At 37.6% G+C, this 19,371-nt stretch overlaps 2 protein-coding genes across 2 annotated transcripts in view; one reads left to right on the forward strand and one right to left on the reverse strand.

Annotated features, from left to right (window-relative positions):
- Positions 1 to 19,371, forward strand: part of PCDH11X (protocadherin 11 X-linked) — a 1,221,358-nt gene that overhangs the window by 817,996 nt on the left and 383,991 nt on the right. The gene's annotated exons all lie outside the window — the stretch shown is intronic.
- Positions 1 to 19,371, reverse strand: part of CHM (CHM Rab escort protein) — a 199,593-nt gene that overhangs the window by 154,540 nt on the left and 25,682 nt on the right. The gene's annotated exons all lie outside the window — the stretch shown is intronic.

The following is a 19,371-nucleotide window of genomic DNA, read 5'->3' on the forward strand; positions in this document are numbered from 1 at the left end:
AAAGAAATGGGAGGCTTCACCTAGAATCTGCACACAGCTGGACTAACGTTCAGGTTAGAAGGAATGATACAGAGCTTCACAGATAAGCAACAGCTCAGAAACTGTATATGCAAAACCAGCCTTAAAGAAACAACTGACAGGTCTACATTAAAACAATACAGGCAAACAGACATGTCTAACTTATACACAAAGATGACATTAAATCCCATGGCAATCATCTCGCTCAATGTCAATCAAGTAAATGCACCAGTTAAGAGATACAGAGTAGCTAATTGGATGAAAAAGATAAATCTAACCTTCTGCTGCCTACAAGAAACACACCTGAATAGTCAAAACAAACATAGACTCAAAAGGCTGGAGGAAAATGATCCAAGCAAACAACACCTTTAAAAAAGTTGGAGTGGACATATTAATATCAGATGACACACTTTAGACTAAGAAAAGTTGTACGAGACATATATGGACACTTCGTACTAATCAAGATATATGTGCAACAAGAAAAAAATCACAATACTAAACATATACGCACCCGATGAGAGACCAGAAAATTATCTAGTACAATTATTGACAAATTTGAAAAAGAACATCAATAATAACACAATAAATGTGGAAAACCTCAACATGGCCCTGTCAACACTTGATAGATCAACCAGACTGAAAACCAGCAAAAATATACTAGCCCTGAAAAGAGAAATGGAAAAAAGAGGCCTAGTATATATATAAGACAGGACATCTCCAGAAACCTGGATACACATTCTTCTCCACCGTACATGGGTCATTCTCCAGGATAGATCACATGCTGACACATAAAAAACATATCCTTAAAGTTAAGAGGATAGAAATTTTGCAGGATACCATTGCTGAATATAATGCTCTGAAATTAGATATGAAGGACAAAAAGACATAAAAGAAGGCTATCAACTAGAACTTAAACTGCCTGCTACTGAAAAACCAGTGGATCCGAGATGAAATCAAAGAAGAAATCAAAAATTTTCTGGAAACAAATGAAAATGAAGACATAAACTATCAGAATCTATGGGGCACAGCAAAAGCAGTAATGATAGGAAAATTTATAGCTTTGCAAGCACACATCAGAAAGGAAGAAGAGGCATATCTCAATACCACAGTAATGCAGCTCATAATATTAAAAAGTGAACAACAAAAGGAACCAAAAATAGGTAGACAGTTGGAAATAACAAAGGTTAAAGCAAAAATCAATGAAGGGAAACCCAAAATCAATCCAAAGGATTAACAAAACCAGAAATTGGTTTTTTGAAAAAATAAACAATATTGATAGACTATTGGCAAAACTCACAAAGAAAGAGAGAAAGAGAAACTTGATAACCCATATTAAAAATGAAAAGGGGGAGATCATTACAGATATTGCAGAGATTCAAAGGGTCATCTTAGACTACTTTGAAAAACTCTATGCCACCATATATAAGAACCTGGAAGAAATGTATAAATGCTTGCATATCTGAACATCCCATCACCATTGAGGAAATTAAAATGGTAATCATATGTCTGCCCCAAGACAAAGGCCAGTCCCAGTTGTATTCACTAATGAATTCTTTCAAACCTTTCAAGAGGAACTATTACTATTCCTGGCCAGGCTCTTTCATGAAATTAAAAAAAAGGTTCATTTTCAAATACATTTTATGAAGCCAAAAATCATCTTGATACGAAAACCAGACAGAGATGCTTCCAAAATAAAAAAATTACCAACCAATATCCCTGATGAACACAAATGCAAAGATCTTCAACAAAACTCTGGCAAATAGAATTCAATGCCTAATAAAGAAGATTATTCATACGATCAAGTAGGTTTCATCCCAGGAATGCAAGGATGGCTTAACATCCATAAATTTATCAATATAATACATAACTTAAACAAGAAGAATAAAAATCACATGATCATATCAATAGACACAGAGATAGCATTTGATAAGGTCCAAAACCCATTCTTGATAAAAACTCTCAGCAAGATGGCAATGAAAGGAACCTTTCTCAATATAGTTAAGGCCATCTACCACAAGCCAATGGCAAATATCATTCTCAATGGAGAAAAACTAAAATCCTTTCCTCTAAATTCTGGTTCAACATAGGGCTGTCCTCTCTCACCATTCCTATACAACATAGCACTAGAAGTACTTGCTATAGAAATAGGCAATAAAAAGATATCAAGGGCATCCAATAGGAAAGGAAGAAGTGAAGCTCTCACTGTTTTCAGATGACATGATACTCAACTATGAAAACCCTAAAGACTCTACCAAAAAGATTCTAGAAAAAAATAAGATCATATAGCATGGTGTCAGGCTACAAAATAAACATACAAAAGTCAATGGCCTTTTTATACACCAATAATGATAGGAAAAAAATGAACATTAAGAAAACAACCCTTTATCTGATGAGTATTGGGTGAATAATTTCTCCCACTCAGTGGGTGGCCTTTGTATTCTGGGCACTATTTCCTTTGAGATGCAGAAGCTTCTCAGCTTAATATAGTCCCATCTGTTTATCTCTGCTTTCACTTGTTTGGAAAGTGCTGTCTCCTCCTTAAAGATGCCTTTAGTCTAAATGTCCTGGAGTGTTTCACCTACATGTTGTTCTATATAACTTATAGTTTCAGTTCTGATATCAAGGTCTTTAATCCATTTGGATTTTACCTTTGTACAACAGATGAGTGGCTGAAGAAACTGTGGTACATATACACAATGGAATGCTATGCAGCCATCAGGAGAGATGAAGTCATGAAAATTTCCTATACATGGATGTACATGGAATCTATTATGCTGAGTGAAGTAAGTCAGAGGGAGAGAGAAAGACGCAGAATGGTTTCACTCATCTATGGGCTTTAAGAAAAATGAAAGACATTTTTAACAGTATCTCAGAGACAAGAGAGATGAGGGCTGGTAGGTGCAGCTCAGGATATGAAGCTCATCACATAGAGTGATGAGGGCAGTTGGAGAGATGACTACACTGAAAACTATCATAACAATGTGAATGAATGAGGGAAGTAGAAAGCCTGTCTCGTGTACACGTGTAGGGGGGTGGGGAGGAGGGAGATCTGGGAAATTGGTGGTGGGAATGTTGCACTGGTGAAGGGGGGGGTGTTCTTTACATGACTGTAATCATACAACTATAATTATGTTTGTAATCATGGTATTTAAATAAAGATAAAAAAAGAAAATTAAAAAAAACAATCACATTATTGTGACACAAACTCAAATATCTTGGGGTCAACTTAACTAAAGATGTGAAGGACCTATACAAAGAAAATCATAAAACCCTGCTCCAATAAATAAGAGAGGACACGTGGAAATGGAAACACATAACCTGCTAATGGATTGGCAGGATTAATATCATTAAAATTGCAACTCCCCAAAACATTGTACAGATTTAATGCGATTCCTCTAAAGAAAACTATGACATTCTTCAAAGAAGTGGATCAAACACTTCTGAAATTCATTTGGAACAATAAACACCCTCGAATAGCTAAATCACTCCCTGGGTAAAGAAATGTGGAAGGCATTACTTACCCTAACTTTAAGCTATATTACAAAGCAATAGTTATCAAAACAACATGCTATTGGAATAAAGATAGACCCTCAGATCAGTGGAATAGGCTTGAGTACTCAGAGAATGTAACGATCACCTAATTTTTGATAAAGGAGCAAGAAATCCTAAGTGGAGCAATGAAAGTCTCTTCAACAGGTGGTGTTGGCACAACTGGTTAGACACTTTAAAAAAAAAACGCAGACCCAAGCTAATGCCAGGTACAAAGGTAAAATCCAAATGGATTAAAGACCTTGATATCAGACTTGATACCATAAGATATATAGAACAACATGTAGGTAAAACACTCCATGACATTTAGACTAAACGCATCTTTAAGGAGGAACCAGCAATCTTCAACAAGTGGAAGCAGAGATAAACATATGGGAATATATATTAAGATGAGAAGCTTCTGCATCTCAAAGTAAATAGTGTTCAGGATACAAGACCTACCTAATGAGTAGGAGAAACTATTCACCAATACCCATCAAATAAGTTGCTAATATCCAAAATATACAAGGCACCAACAGAACTTTACAAGAAAAAGCATCTAATCCCACCAAATAATGGGGAGAAGAAATGAACAGGCACTTTAAAAAAGTAGAAATACAAATGGCCAAAAAAAGTCCATAAAAATGTTCCACATTACTAATCAGGGAGATGCAAATCAAAACAACTATGAGGTACCATCTCATGCCACAGAGAATGGCGCACATCACAATGAATGAGAAGAAGCAGTGCTGGCGGGAATGTGGAGAGAAAGGAACTCTTATACACTGCCGGGGGGAATGCCGTCTAGTCCAACCTTTATGGAAAACAATATGGAGATTCCTCCCAAACCTGGAGATTGTGCTCCCATACGATCTAGCTATACAACACAAAAATACAATTCAATATCCCTTACTCACATCTATATTCATTGCAGTGCTCTTTATAATAGCCAGACTCGGGAAATAACCAAGATGCCCTTCAACAAATGAATGGCTAAAGAAACTGTGGTACATATACACAATGGAATATTATGCAGCCGTCAGGAGATGAAGTCATAAAATTTTCCTATACATAGATGTACATGGTATCTATTATGGTGAGTAAAATAAGTCAGAGGGAGAAAGATAGATACAGAATTGTCTCACTCATCTATGGTTTTTAAGCAAAATGAAAGACATTTTTGCAATAATCTTCAGAGACAAAGAGATGAGGGCTGGAAGGTCCAGCTCACTACATGAAGCTCACCATAAAGAGTTGTGTGTGCAGTTTGAGAAAAAATTATACCGAGAACTATCATAACAATGTGACTGAATGAGGGAAGTAGAAAGCCTGTCTAGAGTACAGATGGGGATGGGTTGGGGAGGAGGGAGATTTGGATTAGTGGTGGGAATGTTGCACTGGTGAAGGTGGGTGTTCTTTACATGACTGAAACCAAATACGATCATATTTGTCATCAAGACATTTAAAGATATTAATAAAAAACAATTCTGATATTCAGCTAATTATTTTAGTATTATTAAGCCAATACATGTTATTTTAATACTCTTCTATAATTGTCACCATTCAGCTTTTTAATAAAGCATATTTATATACTTTCTACAATAAACATGTACTGAGCTAGAGAGGATAGTAATTAAGGCATTTGTCTTGCATACAGATGACCTGGGATCAACACCCAACTTCCCATGTAGTTCCCCAAAACTGTCAAGAGTGGTTCCTGAGTGCAGAACCAGGAGAAATTCCTGAGCATTGCCTTTTGTAACCTAAATAAATAAATAAATTAAAAAAATAAGTACTGGGGGGAGGACAGACTCTGACTAGTGTAGTTGCCGTTATTAACCGCACATAATGGCTGAGGGAGAGAAAGCCTGCATCTTCCCGCAGGTAATAGAGAGGGAAACAGGCTCTGACCGGAGACACTGCCATCATTAAAAGCGCATAAGGGTTGAGGGAGAGAAAACCTGTAACTTCACACAGGTAACAGGAGGGAGGACAGGCTCTGACCAGAGAGGTCGCTGCCATTAACCACACTTAAGGGCTAAGTCTCAGAGAGAAAACCCACACCTTCACCGAAGTGATAGTAGGGAGGACAGGCTCTGACCAGGGCAGTTGCTGCCATTAATCGCGTGTAAAGACTGAAGCACAGAAAAGGGACCCACACCTTTGCTCAGGCAAGGGGAGGGAGGAGACCTGCAGACAGGTTTTGAGTGACTGGTCGCTGCCATTACCTGAGCGTAAGGGATGTGGCTGAGAGAATAACTACACCCTCAGGCAGGTAACACGAATGAGGAGACCTGTACCAGAGGCCAAACCTTATTAACTTCTGCCATCATACCCACTTGGGGCCACACTCCAGAGAAGGGATCCAGCCCTACTTCACAGGTGACAAAGGAGGACTGAGACCAAGTGCAAAACAATCTAAACCACTAAATGCAAACAAATATGGGTAAACCAAGGAAGACACTAGCTGCCGGGGATATAGAGAGAAATCCTAGCAAGTTTCCAAGTCCACCAAAACACATGAGCCCAATAGATGAGGACCTAAAAGTAGCAATGCAAGCCATGGCAAGAGAAATCAAGGATTCACTAGCCAGTGAGTTCAAGGAATCCATAGATAAAGAAATCAACCAACTCAAAGAAGAACTTTTACAAAAGATGAGAGAATTCATACAAATGGAATTAAAGGATATAAAATGTAATAGCAAGCCATAATAGGAGAATTACACAGTTGGAGAGTCATACAGAACAACTTGAAGAAAAACTACAAACCAAAAATGACAAAGATTCCAATAAGGAAATAAGAGTAAAGCATTGGAAGAAAATCTTAGGTTTTAATGAACAAAAAAAAAAAAAAAGAAAGAAAGAAAGAAAGAAAGAAAGAAAAGAAAAGAAATAATCTATGAATTGTAGAAGGGGAAGGGGAATATATAGGGAAAGGGGAAGGACAAGTGGTCAGGGAAATAACAGTAGACAACATTCCCACTCTCGGGAAAGAGGCTGCATTGCAAATCCAAGAGACAAAAAGAGTCCCTAATAAAATAGACCCTAATAAACCAACACCAAGACATATAGTAATCCAAGTGGCATAAAATAAAGAGAAAGATAAATTCCTTAAAGCAATAGGGAGAAAAAAATCTCAGTGCAAAGATAGGAACATAAGAATCACCAGATTTCCCATTTAAAACAATTCATGCAAGAAGACAGTGGAATGACATATTCAAACTACTGAATGACAGAACTTCAAACCTAGAGTCCACTACCTGGAAAAACTCTTATTCATATGGGAGGGAGAACTAAAAACATTCTCAGAGAAGAAAAATCTCACACTATATGCACTAACCAAACTAACTCTAAATGATTGACTCAAAGATGTATTACACAACACAAACCCCTGATTGTAACAACAATCACTTTATTCAATTCAATTGCACAACAGTCCTCTCTGTCAATGATCTCCTTAAATGTCAACGGACTAAACCCCCCCAGTAAAAGACACATAATAGAGGGTTGTCTTAGAAAACAAAAACAAGGGGGCCAGAGAGATAGCATGAAGGTAGGGTGTTTGCCTTGCATGCAAAACGATGGTGGTTCAAATCCTGGCATCCCATATGGTCCTCCGAGATTGCCAAGAGCTATTTCTGAGTGTAGAGCCAGATGTAACCCTTGAGTGCTGCTGGGTGTGACCTCCCCCCCCCAGAAAAAGAAAGAAAACAAAAACAAGACTTCTGCTGCCTGCAAGAAACACACCTAAAAGTACAGGGTAAACATAGAGTTAGAATAAAAGGATAGAAGTCAATTGTTCAAGACAATGAAAAACAAACGAAAGCGGGGACAGCATTCTTATGTCAGGCCAAATTGTATGCACACTTAAGAAAGTGATCAGAGACAAAGAGGGTCACTACTTACTGACCAGGGGAACAATAGATCAAAAAGATCTAACTCTGATCCACATTTGTATATGAAATTCAGAGCCAGAAAAATATGTAAGGTATTTGCTTGCAAACCTGGAGAAACATATGAAAGGAATTGTGATAGTAGTCAGAGATTTCAACACACCACGATCAACACTATACATATCCACTAGGCTGAAAACTAACAAAGACATAAGAGCCCTAAATGAGAAACTGGAATAACGAGGACTCATAAACTTGTATAGGGCCCTGCACCTCCAAAAAGTAGAATACATATTCTTCTCAAGTGGAACCTTCTCTAAAATGGAGCATGCCTTAGGATATAAATCTAACTCACACAAAGTCACAAATATAAGGCAAATATAAGGATTATTAGAAGCAAGCTATCAGACCACTATGGATCAGAGATCAAGATTAACTGTAAAAAGAAGCTATGAAGAAAATCCAACACCTGGAGGTTAAAAAACATGCTGCTGAACAATAGCTGGATCAAAGAGAAAATCAAGGAAGAAATAAAAAGATTCCTGACACAAATGATAATGAGGAGACAAACTAGCAAAAATCTGTGGGAAACAACAAAAGCAGAAATTAGGGCAAAACACATAGCAATACAGGCCTATGTCATGAAAGAAGAAAATGACAAAATCAACAGTTTAAAAGGATAACTTAAGGATCTAGAAAAACAGCAGCAAAGAAAGACAAACTCAGTCAAAATACAAAAAAAAAACATAAAAACCAGAGCAGAAATAAACAACATAAAAACTAAAAAAAAAAAATCAATGTGACCATGAGTTGGTTTTTCGAAAGAATAAACAAGATAGACAAACTGCATGCAAAACTCACCAAAAACAGAGAAAACACCCAATTAAATAGGATCAGAAATGAAAGAGGAGAGATTACAACAGAAACCCAAGAAATTGAGGACAACATGAGGACTTATTATGAATAACCATACTCAGGTTAGAGAACCCAGAAAAAACCAACAGGTTCCTGGAAAAATATCATCTTCCAAGACTGAATAAGGAGGATGGAGAAAGTCTAAACAGGCCAATCACATCTGATGAAATCGAAACAGTAATTAAAAAACTCCACAGGAACAAAAGTCCAAGTCCAGATAGTATTACATGTGAACTCTATCAAACATTCCAAGAAGAATTATTACCATTGATCCTCAGACTCTTCCAAAACACTGAAAAGACAGAAATCCCTCCTAACTCCTTTTATGAGGCAAATATTATTCTAATTCATGAAGATGGAAAAGGCTCCAACAAGAAAGAAAACTACAGACCAATCTCACTAATGTACATAGATACAAAAATCCTCAAGAAAATCTTAGCAAAACGATCCAATAATACTTCAAAAAACTTATACACCATGACCAAGTATGTTTAATCCCGGGGATGCAAGGATGGTTCAACATACACAAATCAATCAACATCATACACCACATCAACAACAAAATATCTAAAATCACATGATTTTATCAATCGATGCAGAGAAGGCATTCTACAAAATCCAACACCCACTCATGATAAAAAAAAACACTCAGCAAAATAGGGCTGGAAGGAACCTTCCTCGTGATAATTACAGCTATCTATAAAAAGCCCACAGCAAATATTATCCTTAATTGCTAAAATATGAAAGCATTTCCACTAAGGTCAGGAACTTGGCAAGTCACCACTCTTATTCAACATACTTTTTTTTTACTTGAACACCTTGATTACATACATGATTGTGTTTGCGTTTCAGTCATGTAAAGAACACCACCCATCACCAGTGCAACATTCCCATCACCAATGTCCCAAATCTCCCTCCTCCCCACCCGACCCCCCCCCCTGTACTCTAAACAGACTCTCCATTTCCCTCATGCATTCTCAATATTAGGACAGTTCAAAATGTAGTTATTTCTCTAACTAAACTCATCACTCTTTGTGGTGAGCTTCCTGAGGTGAGCTGGAACTTATTCAACATACTTTAAGAATACCTAGCAGTAGCAATTTTGAAAACCCTAAAGAGTCCACAGTAAAACTCCTAGAAACAATGAACCAAGACAACAAAGTGGCCGGCTACAAAGTTAGTTCACAAAGGACAGTGGCATTCCTCTATACAAATAGTGAAGTAGAGGAGAAAGAGATCAAGAAGTCAATTCCATTTAAAATAGTATCAAAAAATATCAGATACCTAAGAATAAACCTCACAAGAAAAGTGAAGTACCTATACCATGAAAACTTTTGAAACACTCCAGAAAAAAATTAAAGAGGACCTAAGGAAATGGAAGAACATCCCATCCTCATGGGTAGGTAGAATCAACATAATCAAGATGGCTATCTTATCTAAACTTCTATACAGATTCAAGAAATCCCTATTCAAATTCAGACATCATCTTTTAAGGATTAGAACAATTAATTATAAAGTTCATCTGAAATCACAAAAGTCCTAGGTTAGCCAGATCCATACTACAAAACAAGAAGCTGGGTGTTATCTCTTTTTTTTACTAGTGAACTTTTTTCTTTTCTTTTCTTTTTATTTATTTATTTATTTTTGGTTTTTGGGTCAGACCTGGCAGCGATCAGGGGTTATACCTGGCTCCATGCTCAGAAATCGCTCCTGGCAGGCTCAGGGGACCATAGGGATGCCAGAATTTGAACCACTAACCTTCCATATGCAAGGCAAATACCTTGCCTCCATGCTATTTCTCGGCCCCTTTTTTTCCATATTACTATTACTTTATTTTTATTATCTTTTTAGTTTTTCTATTTTATTTTTATTATTTTTAAATTTTATTGTGACCAAAGTGCATTACAAATCTTTTACTGCATCATTTATGGTACATAGTGACAATGAATGAGGGGCATTCCCACCACCAGTGCTGTCCTCCCTCCGCCCCTGTTCCCAGTATGCATCCCATATCTCCCTCCTCTACCCCCCAGTATGCTAGTGCAACTGGTCTCCACTTTACAGCTTGTTGTAGATTGAGCATCCATTCCACCATCATGGGAGATAAAAAGGATAAGAAAAAGAAGAGAAAAAATTTGGTGACAACTACCAAAAGAACGAAAGAAGAGAGAGAAAAAAGAAAGAAAAATGGAAAAAAAAGAAAAAATCGACCCAACAAATAAAAAATAAATAAATCTCTAAATAATAACCACAAGAGTGAAAAAGAAAGAGAAAAGTGGAAGAAAAAAGAGAAGGAAAATAAAGTCAAAAACTAACAAATCAAAACAAGAAAAAGTATGGGTGCTGGAGTGGTAGGGTTTGGCATTCCCCCCACTTCTTTTTTGCATAGGCACAGTAAGCATTGGGGAAGAAAGGGAATTCCCATGGCCAAAGAGATTCAGGGTTTCTCCATCCTTGAAGCATACCATCATGGGATCAACCCCTGGCTCTATATATACTCATTACCCCATCCCAAAGACTTTTTTGTGATGCCAGGAAAGTTTCCTCTCTGTTGTGTGTGAGAAAATCAAGCCACTGTAGCTAGTGATCTTGGTATTTGCGCAGGTTATAGCTCAGGGTCTAGGATAGAGTCTCTAAATTCTAGAGGTTCCTTTCCATTGTTGTTGTGGTGTTCAGTCTTCTGTAACACTTGCTCCCTGTTTTCTTTCAGTCCCTAAGCCAAAGCCTAGGATGTTATGGATCCAAAGGTTCTGCTCAGTCTCTGTTGTCCAAGTTGGACCTCTGCAATAAGATATCTTGTTGTTTTTTATGTGTCCTGGACTACAGCCTAGGATAGGGTTTTCCTTATTAGTCCCAATGTAGGCTCTTTCAGTCACAGTTGTCAAAGTCAGTTTTCTGTTGTTGGTGCTCTTTATTTTTCACAGTTCAAAGTATGATAGCTCTTCTGATTTCCATTTAGTGTTAGGTGATGTGATTGGACAGCCTGGTCTTAGGTCAAGTTTTCCTTTCCTCGTTGTCATATCAAAACTGGCAGAAGTTGGTGCCAGAGTAGTGTTATAAATCTCCCAATGGAGCTTAGTTCCTGGTGGTGTTGCCCGGAGCTGTATCATTTCTACGTCGGGGATCTGGGTTTTCAGAATGGACTAACACTGTCCAATTTCCTGGGGACTGGTTTAATCCACATGACACATGTTCAGGATGGGAGGCACCCTTCTGCTATAAAAGTGAGTTCTTATCCCTAGAAGATAAGATCTTGTTTCTGTGTCTATGCTTTCTCCTTTTTTTACTATGCCCATACAAGAACGTATGATGTAATACTGTGTTGCTGGTGCTATTCTGGGTAAGGATGACAGGCTGCACACACAGTCTCTGTCGTCTGGTTTTGTTCTGAGCTTTATTCCAGTCAAGTCTTTTTGTACCAAGCAGCACCAAAAATGGTAAGGATAGAGAAAAAATGTATATATTAAAATAGAACAAATAAATAAAACTGAGTTAAAAAGAAAAGGTATCTCTTTGTCTTACATGAAGCTTTACTATAAAGCCATAGTGATCAAAACATCATGATACTTGAACAAAGACAGAGTCTCATTCCAGTAGGTTAAAATAGAATATCCAGAGATAAACACCCAAATATAAAGTCAACTAATATTTAACAAAAGAGTTAAAAACTTGAAATGGAACAAAGATAAGTCTCTTTAACAAATGGTGTTGGAAAAAATGGATAACACCTAGAAGTAACTAAAAATTGATCCATATCTCACACTTTACACAAAAGTAAACTTGAAATAGATTAAAGACCTTGAATATAGAACCAAATCTATAAAGTTCATTAAAGAAAAAGCACTTCAACACCTATATATCATAAAAGTCTTCAACGATGGAATGCCAATGGCAAGAATTTTGGCATCAAACCTAAATAAATGGGATTACATCAAACTAAAAAGTTTCTGCATGGCAAAAGAAACCCTGAACAAAGCTAAAAGACAGATAACGGAATGGGAAAATAATTTTGTACTCAACATATAAGATAAAAGGTTGATGTCTAGGATATACAAAGCACTCAAAAAAGTGTGCTCCGTAAATTTTAATGAAGCAATAGAGAAATAGGAAGAAGAAGTGAATAGACACTTCTCTGAAGACCAAATGATGGCCAATAAACACATGGAAACATACTCATCATCACTCCTCGTTAGAGAAATCCAAATAAAGACAACAATGAGACACCACCTCACACCAGTGAGGATGGCACACATCAAAAATAACAGAACCAGTCTCTGTTGATGTGGATGTGGGAAGAAGGAACTATCATCCACTGCTGGTGGGAATGCTGCATGGTCCAACCCCTATGAAAAACAGTATGGAGGATGCTCAGTAAACTCAGAATTGAGCTGCCATATGACCCAACAATCGCACTCCTGGGTATCTATCCCCAAGACAGGTCATTCATCCCAAAGTAAGTATGCACGCCACTATTTATCGCAGCACTCAGCACAATAGCCAAGATTTGCAACCAATCTCAATGCCCAACAACAGACGAGTGGATCATGAAGATGTGGTGTCTATATATAATGGAATACTACATAGCAGTTAGAAACAATATAATCATGAATTTTGCAGCAACATGGATGGATCTAGAAAATATTGTGTTGAATGAAGTAAACCAAAAGAACAACTATAAATACAGAATGACAGCACTTATCTGAGGGACCTAGTATATATGATATATATATATATATATTTCTATATATACATATATATATAAAATACTCTATGAACAAATACAGTGCTCTAAAGGATAGAAACTCCAAGCACTGTAGTTGTCAGCATTTAGCAAGGAGAAGTGTTCAAATCAAGTGGAAGGCGGGCAACACAAAGCCTTCACTATCCATTATACTATAAAGAATCCAGCAACAATGCAAACAGCAGCTTAGAGTAAACTGGTATGCAATGATCCTCTAACTACAAAAGTCAATAAAATGTCTTAAGGTATTTATCCACAGAAGCAGGTGAAAAATAATATGGAAAGCCTGTACCATACTAGGTCCCTCAGATAAGTGCTATCATTCTGTATTTATAGTCTGTAGTTGCAGTGATTATTAACAACATGTTTTAATGCCCTATTTTTCCAAGTATAAAAAAACCTTCAGCTTCTTTGTCCACAGTGGTTCTTGGAAACAAAGGGTGGACACCCTAATTTTACACCTCAGGGCTCAGTCATACTAGATACCATATACAGTGTCCATTATAATAATTTATTAATAAAATAATGCACCCATTTTTTTGCTTATGTCTTCTATTAGGATCTAAAGCATATGATCATTCAGACCACTGAAATAGTCAACAGTGCACCACAGACTTATATTAGAGATCCTGCTCATTGAATACATCTTTGCAAATTATCATTTTCTCTCTTCCTCTCTCTTTTCCCTACTTCTTTCCTTCTCCTCTTCTTCTTCTTCTTCTTCTTCTTCTTCTTCTTCTTCTTCTTCTTCTTCTTCTTCTTCTTCTTCTTCTTCTTCATCTTCTTCATCAACTCAATCTAGGTTAAATAAACCTATGATGTCAGTTTCTCTCTAGGAAATTAACCACAATACCTAAAATGTAGTGGACAATACCACATAGGGAAGCCACCTCTTATAGTCCTCAATAACACATTGCTTACCACTCTAGACACAAAAGCCATGTGTGTCCTAAAATGCTCCAGCCACTATCTAACCCTGAAATCTTCATTTAGCAAGGCCCACCCTCTTCAGTCAAGGAGGGTCTAAAAACTGGAAAACCTTCCAACTCTGATACACAGATCAATTTTTAACTTATTTCTACTGTATTTACTTATTGTTTTTCTCTTTCTTATCTTATGTTCTCCATTTCTCTCTCATAATCCATATCTAAGTTAATTATTTACCTTTACATCATTCAATTATTTCTTAAGAGCTCAGACCCATCCTATGAAGCTCAGGCCTCTAATAACAACTTAAGAATAGATACAACATCACTAATGTTTGTATTTATGTAGACATGGGTTATAGACAATAGAGTACCCTCTGAGTGCTAAACCCAAATCGTAAAGAATCCATGTCTAAAGTGTATATAGCTCCTCCTATATACTATCCCTCTTCCACCCCTTCAGAAATCCTTCTATCCTTTCACCCTCAGATCATGATACAATATCCATCTTTATTTAACTCTCTTTACCCTCAGTTTTTAACTAATTTCGTATCAAGACCAACCTCCTGCCCCAATAAGCCACCAACCAGTTCCCAAAGCAAAAGGACACACTATTAGCCCCACATCTCGTGCCCTGGAAAGAAACTACAGCTAACATTCCCACTGACTCATGCTGTATGGCCCTTTTCTCACCCCTCTCCCAAATACAGACTGTTGCATGATACCGGATTCAACCGAGATGGACCCCCAGCATAAGGACTCTACCTGATCCCTTTCTGCTGAAAATCATGTATCAAACTCAACAAGACCAAGGTGTGCGATGAAAATGTGCCCTGGATTTCACCCCCTGCAGCTATATATCTCTAAAGACAATGGAAAAGTCTATATATTTTCTTTATATGTTTAATACTTCTATAATAACACATTTGAGTCTGTTATTCCAAATTAAGGTAGTCTCTTACATCACTTCATTTATCTTCAATTACTTTCTGTATATATATTTCTTTTTCTCTTTAACTATACCTGTTTTTGGTTCTGCTTGGTATGAAACCCTACAAGAAAAAATCTTGCCTGGGATAAAAGCTCAGATCAAAACCAGGGCACAGATTTTGTGTATCCTGTCATTCGTACCCCCAAATGCACTATCAATACAACATGGCACCATTCCTTTTTGCAAGGGCATACTATAAATGGGGACATTTTATGTAAAGAATCTAGTTCTTATCTACTAGGGATAAGAATCCATACATTCTTTTAATTCAGGGGCACCTGCTACCCTGAACATGGGTCATGTGGACCAAATTTAGACTTCATGAAATAAGACTGTGACCATACAATCCTGAGCCCTAGAATCCAGGCATAGAATAGACACAGTTCTCTGCAACAGCACCAGGTACTAAACTACACCTGGGAAACACCTAATACCGCTCTAGCGTCAACTTGAGCCAATTTTGATATGACATCCTGACAATGAGGAAATGGCAACAACTTGATCTGAGAGAGTTAGTCCTATCTAATCACTTAATGGTAAAATGAAATCAGAAGACAAAGCATTCTTTGTTCTGTGCAAAACCAAGATCGATAATTACAGAAGACTGACTTTGACAATTATGACTGGGTAAAAATTATCCAGGAACCAAAAACAAAGACCCTAGCCTAGGCTTTGGCCTAGGATTTATACAATAACCAAGATCTCTAATTCCAGAGGTCTGACTTTAACAAGAACAGAGCAGATCTTCCAGAAACATAATGAAATATTTCCCTAGGCTTCATCCTATGATCTGTGCAAAAACAAAGACCACCACTTACAGAAGACAGATTACATCAACAGTGATAGAACAGAACTACTAGAAACATAAAGAAATATGCTAACCTAGGCTTCATCATAAGGCTAGTGCAAATACCAATTTCTCAAGATAGAGGACTGAAGCTTTCATCCACAATTGAATGGAAAGTATCCTGGCACCATAAAAAGTCCTTGGTATGTGAAAAGGAGCATGTATGGAGCCTGTAGTTATTCCCATGAAAGTATGTTTCATGGGCAGAGTAACACTGTATATTTTACGACAAAGAAATTTCCTTGTTGTTTGGGTTTTTTATTGTTTTTTTTTTTTGTTTGATGCTCAGGGGTTACTCCTGGCTGGGGAGGGGACATATGGGATGCCGTGGGATTGAACCACAGTTCGTCCTAGACTAGCACTTGTAAAGCAGACGCCTTACCTCTAGCATCACCACTCCAGCCCCGGGTTTTCCCTTTTTAATTTCCCCAATTTACTGTGCCTATGCAAAAACCAAACAAAAAAATAAAACCTTGCCACATCAGCCCTCCTTCCTTTTTCTTTTTACTTCTTTCTCTTTTTTCTTCTTTTGTTCTCATGGTTACTGTTTTTTATTTGTTGTGGTGGTGCTTTTTTGTAGTTGCTAGTTTTGGTATTTTGTGTAATTTTTGTTTCTTTTTATGTCTGTTTTGTTTTTTGTTGTAGGTTTTTGTTTTTTGTTTTGTTTGTTGTTTTTGTTTTTTTGGTATGGTACTCTTCCCTTTTCCTTTCTTCTTTTAAAATTGATATTTATCACCTCTAGAAAGACTTCCCCGGCTTTTTTGTTTGTTTGATTATTTTCTTTCAAACAGAACCACATAACTTTAATCATCTTGTTCTGGCTCATAAATAGAGGTAAAGAAAAATCAATGGTACCAGAAACAAAAAGTCGTATGAACAATAAATAGAAATAAAAAGTATCAGACTTAACACCAAACCTAAAGTGAACGACAAAAGACTAGATAGACGATCTTCAACAAGCTATACGCAGAGGGGACCAGTTACAGTAGCAGTTCAGGGGCAAAGGAAAGGGCTGCTAAGAACTGGGATGGAGGGAGGACAATACTGGTAGTGGGATACCCTGATTCAATGCCACTATGTACCGCAAATATTACTGTGAAAGATTTGTAACTCAAAACTTCTCCTGCCTATGCCTGTCTGCCTGTGTTTCTGAATACCTGAAGGTCTCCTCAGAGGCCTAGGGAGCACACCCCCAAAATACTGCATTTTGAAGCTGCCCAGTGACTAAATTCTGGCTGTGGGGGTCACCGTCCAATAAGCTGAACTCTCTGGCCTACAGAGGCTCCACCATGCTGTGCCTTTGTTCACTCTGAGGACTTCAAGAGAAACTTCTCCTGCCTGTGCCTTTCTGCCTGTGTTTCTAAATCCCTGAAGGTCTCCTCAGAGTCTTAGGGAGCGCACCCCCAAAACAACTGCATTTTGAAGCTGCCAACTGAGTAAATTTTGGCTGTGGGGGTCGCCGTCCAATAAGCTTAACACTCTGGCCTGAGGAGGCTCCGCCATGCTCTGCCTTTGTTCACTCTGAGGACTTCAAGGAAAAATTATCCTGCCTGTGTTTCTGAATCCCTGAAGGACTCCTCAGAGGCCTAAGGAGCACAAAAAACTGTCAACTAGAGGCAGCAGAAGAGCGAGCTTCACTTTGCTTCACGGCCGCCCGCTCTTTCTAAACAATGAAACCCACCAAAACACGCAGAAACAACCACACTACAAGCATGACAATGGGGAAACCTTGCAGGCAAACACCATGCACAGAAAATGAAGATGAAAGCTTGGATGACCTAATAAATTCCAACCACCTGATTAACCTCTCCAATAAGGAACTTAAAATAGCAATATGGAAGATGTTTGAAGAACTCAAAGAAAGCATAGATTGATCTGAACAGACACAAAGACAGAAATTAGAAAACTCCAAACTGAAATAACAGATCTGAAAAACACGGTAGCTCAAGTGAAAACCTCAATGGATGGCCTCGCCAGCAGGGTATCAGCAGCTGAGGAGAGAATCGGAGTACTGGAAGATGTGATGCAGAAAAACTCAACACAACAGAAGAAATTGGCAAAGAACCTTAAGACAAACGAACAGGCAATGGAAAAAGTACTCAAGGAATGCGAACAGATAAAAATAGAAGTGTTTGATAAACTCAACAGAAACAACACATGAATCATTGGAGTCCCAGAGACCCCAGGTAGGAGATCTCCAAAAAGAATCAACTGTCAAAGACATCATCAAAGAGATACTCCCAGAGTCACAGATTACATGCAATCAAATCCTGCAAGCCCGAAGAGTACCAACTAAAAAAGAACCAAAGAAAAACACCCCAAGACACATCCTCGTTACAATGACAAATCCCACAGATAGAGATAGAATACTGAAAGCAGCAAGATCAAAAAGAGAAATTACATTCAAAGGAGCATCCCTAAGACTTACCGCAGACATGTCACAAGAAACTCTCAAGACCAGAAGACAGTGGTGGGATATGACAAGACTGAATGAAATGAATAAATCACCGAGAATACTGCACCCAGCCCAACTCTTGCTCCGGTTTGAAGGAAGAATACATAGCTTCATGGATAAACAACAGCTCAGAAACTTCACAGATGATAAACCAGCCTTAAAGAAAAAACTGACAGGTCTACTCTAAGACATGAGAGAGCAACAAATACAGCAAACTTATCTACAAAGATGACATTAAATCATATGACAATCTCCTTAATGTCAATGGACTAAATTCACCAATGAAAAGACAAGGAGTTGCAAAATGGGTCAAAAAGATGAATCCAACCTTCTGCTGCCTAGAAGAAACACATCTGAATAGTCAGAACAAACATAGAGTCAAAATCGAAGACTGGAGGAAAATCATCCAAGCAAACAACACCCTCAAAAAAGCTGGGGTGGCCATATTAATATCTAATGACTCCAAATTTATACTCAGAAAAGTGGTAAGGGACAAAGATGGACACTATGTACTAATCAAGGGATATGTGCAACAGGAAAAAATCAGGCTATTAAACATATATGCACCCGATGAGAGACCAGCAAATTATCTGATACAATTACTGACAAATCTGAAAAAAGAAATCAATAATAACACAATAATTTTGGGAGATCTCAACACGGCCCTATCAACACTTGATAGGTGAACCAGACTGAAACCCAACAAAAACATACTAGGCCTGAAATGAGTAATGGAAGAAAGAGGACTAGTATATATATGACATATATATATATATGACATATATATATGACATATATATATATATGACATTCCATCCCAACAATCCTGGATACACATTCTTCTCTAATGTACTTGGGTCATTCTCCAGGATAGACCACATGATGACACATAATACATACCTCAATAAAATCAAGAGGATAGAAATCTTGCAGGCTACCTTTCCTGACCACAAGGCTCTAAAATTAGATGTGAACTACAAAGCCACACAAAAGAAAAACTTTAACAATTGGAAATTAAACACCCTGCTACTGAACGACCAGTGGGTCCGAGATGAAA

The sequence above is a fragment of the Suncus etruscus genome, chromosome X, assembly GCF_024139225.1.
Source record: "Suncus etruscus isolate mSunEtr1 chromosome X, mSunEtr1.pri.cur, whole genome shotgun sequence".
NCBI lineage: Eukaryota > Metazoa > Chordata > Mammalia > Eulipotyphla > Soricidae > Suncus > Suncus etruscus.